A 5,055-nucleotide genomic window follows, 5' to 3' on the forward strand; every position below is an offset into this window, starting at 1 on the left:
TGCAATCTTCGATCTTGTTAACAAATGCGTAGTCTTAGCATGTATTTTGTTGATAAGGATAAAATAGGATTAAAGAAAATTATATAAGGGTATAGTTGGAAAAGAAAAATGAAAACCATGGCACACCACCAATTTGGTGGTTTAATAAATTGCTTCATTCCATGGTTATCAAACCATGGAATAGTAACATACCATACTACCATTTTTAGAAAATCATGGAAACAAACATGGTTCCCATGGTAACCATACCATACCATACCATACCATGGGAAACCATCATCCAAACAGTCTGTTAAAGGGAATTACAGTTGTTTGTTCATATCCTCAAACTGTAGAGAATACATCACCATGGTATGGATCCTTCCTGTGGCAGCTTCTAGTTCTAGTATTGATAGGTCCTTTCCCACACTCATTACATTAGGGAACAACTGGACTTTTGCTGTAAGTTCTCTTAGTTAAAGGTACCATACTTAAAAAGAAAAAAATAAAACAAACATCTTAAACGAATCCTGCAATTAATTTGTTTTGACTACCCACCATATATTCTGTAGGGTCAATCACTTTATACTGGAAAGGAGACTGGTTTTATCAGCATCGCACATCCAGAAAGCTCCGATGTTGAAGATAAACGGTATGTTCCTCATAAGCTTCTATAAGTCTCCAGCAAATATCCAAATTAACCAGCCCTAGTTTTCTTGTTAACTTTTGCCATCTTCGACAGTCAATCCTATGTCTTCAAAAGGGTCATTTATAACTTTACTGTTGCAGGCTAAAGTAGCATGAATTCGTTGATTTTGAAGCTTTTGCGACAACTTGAATACAAATAATGATACGTGGGCGGCTGGAAAAATTTTAATGGCCTTTGAATACTTTGCTTATGACGATCAGCAATTTGCTCTCCATCCCTGCCAAAATGCAAGAAACATTCTGAAGGGAGGAAAACAAATTGTGTAGTCAAGACCTGTTCCTTTTAAAAGGATTTTGACGTTTTAAACTTTTTTTGTTTGTGCAGTCGCTACAGTTTCTGATGGTCTAAAGGCACGGGAGTTGTTGAAAGGCAGACCTCACAACATCGACCTCATCCTGACAGAAGTTGACCTGCCATCAATCTCTGGATACGCTCTTCTTACCTTGATTATGGAGCACGACATATGCAAGAATATGATACTTCCTTTCTCCAGCTATCATTGCAGAAGAAGTTGGTCAGCATGTCAAATTTACTCATTACTTTTAATTTTTTACAGTGATGTCCTTAAATGACTCAGTTAGTACAGTTTATAGATGCATGCTGAGAGGTGCAGCAGACTTTCTTGTCAAGCCTGTTAGGAAGAATGAATTAAGGAACTTGTGGCAGCACGTCTGGAGGAGACGATCTGTAAGCATAATTCTAACTTGTCGCGTTTCTTTTCTTAAACATCATATCTGAACTTTTCGCCTATCATCTACATATCAACTTAATTATTTTTCCTGTCAGGCAAGCGGAAGTTCCAAGGGGCGGCCTCTTGATGAAAGTGTTGCACAACCAAAGGTTGAGGCCACAGCTGAAAACAATGCTTGCAGCAACCGTTCAAGTGGTTATAAGGCTTGCGTTTAGAGAAACCGGGAATGCATTGAGAAAGGAAGTGATGCTCAGGTAATATATATGTACTTTCATGAAATTCTTTGTGTACAAAAACGCTTTATTTGTGTACAAATGGATGACAATCTTTTTGAGATAAGCTTTAAAGTTTCTAGCAAGTGAGATTTATAACCATTTCCTTTTGTGTAGAGCTCATGCACAAAGCCAGAGTTGGAGAATGAAGAAGAGAATGCAGAAGACTTACCGGAATCTACTCAACCAAATAGGAATGCGTCTCTTCCAAATGCTGCAGAGTTGGAGAAGGAACTACTTTATGAAGCAAGTAATAGATTGAGAATGTCCAAGAATGATGCTAGAGGTAAAATTCTTCTGACCATCTCATGATTCGGAAAGCAGGCCTGTTCTGTTGAATCATTTAGGAGTACGTGTACCTGTTCTGATCTTCTAACATTTTTTCCGTCATACAAATTGGTGCAGCTCCCATAAAAGATGCAAATGCAATGGTCAGGGGAGAGGATATAAATTCTGATGATAACTGGGGTCATGGTCGTACAATTGGTCAAACTTCTGATGAAAATCCTGGTCCTCCAACTAAACAAGCCATTGACTTGATCGGAGCATTTGATAATTACCTCAAATGTAATTTCAAAAGTTCTGATTCCGACACTAGGATAAACAAGGCTGATTCTTCTCCACTACTGGATCTTTCATTGACAAGATCCCATCCAAGTGGTTCTGTGAATCAGTTTACAAATGAGAAGCGCAGATTGAACCATTCTGATGCCTCAGCCTTCACGCGGTGAGTTTTCAGTTTCCTAATCTATTCTTTTACGTGGTTTGATGCAGCATTAATTTCAGAATGAAGTGATAATGAAGATAAAAGACAATGGATACCTTATTGTCTGAAAAGGAAACTTCCCTTCTTCGTTGTATTTTGAATTGTTGAAAGCCTTACTACAAACACATGAAACTTTGAGAGATTGAACAACTTGAAGGACAATAAGTTACACATTAAACTTTGAGAGATTGAACAACTTTTAGGACAATAAGTTATCTTTCATGTCTACCTGTAAGATGTGATGATCTATTAAGATAACAGAACTAAAAATATGAATCCTGAGATAACTTGGTTGTAGGACCTCGAGTTACTTAGGCATCTCATCCTTGAGTTTGAGCCGCTAAACTTATGAAACTGTTTTGTCTAAGACCATAGAATGGGAGCGTCATTTTGAATTCTATAAGATGATTTTTGATATTCTGTTGCAACCTTTTCAAACCAATGAATTTTTGTAAATAACAATTAGGAAAATGCTCCTGCAGGTATGTCAACAGGGCAATGCAGTCTAGACATTCAACGTCGTCTTAAGGCTTATAATCTACAGGAATATGAAGCTGATTCTGATAAGCAGTTATGTGGTCATGCCACTGATTACAACTCAGATACCCGCGGTCCGATGACTAGACCTCAAAGTTTTGCCCCTCTTAGTTGCGGAGAACCAAGACCAGCTGAATTTGGACTTCCCTTCTCCTCAGCAGAGAGTGACGCCTCTCTCTATACCAGTGAGAGGTATCAGGTTTGAGGGACCAACCTGTGCCTACAGTTCTAGGATTGCTCCAATACTTCGTATGCCATCTGGAATTTCACCACTGCAGAGTCCAGGTTCGGGTACCCCTTGGGAATCTTCCTGTCAGGCGAATCCATTCCTCATGTTAAATTGTGAAAGTAGGAGCTCTCAGCAGTTGCACTCACAGAGTGATCAAAACAACAGTGACTCGACAGATTACAATGAGGGTAAGAGAGGACACAATTCTGAACCTACACCTGATTGCCAACGCTTTCCATCTGCAACTGATCAAACTACAAATAGCATTTGCTGCAATGGTGATCTAAACCATGCTCATCTGAGTTATGGAAGCAACGGAAACATCACACTTCCACTCAGCAAAACACCAGCAGAGTATAGGAAAGAAGAAAGCTTTCACGCTCCTGATGGAAATTCTCATCGATCTCAAAGAGAAGCAGCTCTTACAAAATTTCGCATGAAGCGGAAAGATAAGATGCTTTGAAAAGAAGGTATATCAGCACCCATCATTTGTCTATCAAAAGCTCGTATTGTATTTGACGAATCATTATCTTCACCTTGAAATTAACTGGCAGCAAGACTCAATCTTGAAAATCACTTCACAGAAGAACAAAAGATCCTGTAACTTGTAAGCATAGCATTTCTCCTCTAAATCAACCAACGGAAAGACAAATAAGATATCAACAAGACATACTGGTAGACAGTAAAGCCCAGATAAATAGAACTAATTTTTACTAACAGTTGTTAAAAACCATCGGCCAATTTATGAATGATCATTTTTGAGTTAATGCATTTTACTTTCAAATTGAAAGTTTCAATGGTTCTGTCATTGCTTATCAATCATTTTCGTTTGTGATTGGCTCGCAGGTAAGATATGAAAGCAGGAAAAAATTTGCTGAGCAGCGTCCCAAAGTGTCACGACCCAATTTCCGAGTCATGATGGCACCTACCACATCCCACCGGTAGGTAAGCCGGTACCATAATCCGGAGCTATTGCAATGGGTTACCTTGGTAAGAACGTCCAACTTGGACCCTATATGTGAACACAACATATAACAACAACATTTCACAACTAAGGACAATCGATATTCAAACACAAATCCCACGACCTGATAGTATTAATACAAGAGCTTCTAAACTTGACAAGAGGACTTTACAATCTCAGAATCTAAAATGCCTTACACAATCTCATACATTTGTCTCGAAAGCAAAAGACAAATAAGGATAGAAGAGATAGAGGGCAACTCGATCCCCAAGAGCTCACCCTGTCTCCGAATAGTCAACTCGTACGAACTAGCTCAACGGCGGCAACTAGAACCTAGGCCTGCACCAAAAAGGTATAGAAGTGTAGTATGAGTACCAAAACACTGGTACTCAGTAGGCATCATCGGCCGACTGAGCTCAAATATAATGTATAGACGATATAAAGAAAGACAATGACCTTAAAGTCAAGGGATAGGATCGTATCTGAATCTACTTTGATACCACTGTAACATCTGTACTATTAAAGCAATAACATGACATACTATTTCAATATACTCCATAATCACCATAACGACTGAGTATTATTTCGAAAGCATACAACCATATACACAATAGCAAAACATCTACTTGCCATAATCATCATCAACAATCTTTAGAACATACACACAAGAACTTACCATGACGTCCCACACCGCCGGAAAGTACACGAAAGAGAGCAAAACAAAGAACTCATCACGGCATCCCATACCACCGGAGAGTACACAAAAGAATACAACCAATAATACCATAAAGCACAACTACTCCATCAATTTATCAAAAACCGCGGGTAGCACAACCCCGCCATGACTCATTACCGAAATCCACTTCCAAGTACCCATACCATAATTCAACATAAAGAAAGCAACATTG

The 5,055-nt window shown here is 38.8% G+C and overlaps 1 pseudogene; it reads left to right on the forward strand.

The window, feature by feature from the left end:
- Positions 1-4,700, forward strand: part of LOC107855391 — a 6,269-nt pseudogene extending 1,569 nt beyond the window's left edge.
- The last annotated feature ends 355 nt before the right edge of the window (positions 4,701-5,055 follow it).

This window comes from Capsicum annuum, unplaced genomic scaffold (assembly GCF_002878395.1).
Source record: "Capsicum annuum cultivar UCD-10X-F1 unplaced genomic scaffold, UCD10Xv1.1 ctg61716, whole genome shotgun sequence".
Taxonomy (NCBI): Eukaryota; Viridiplantae; Streptophyta; class Magnoliopsida; order Solanales; family Solanaceae; genus Capsicum; species Capsicum annuum.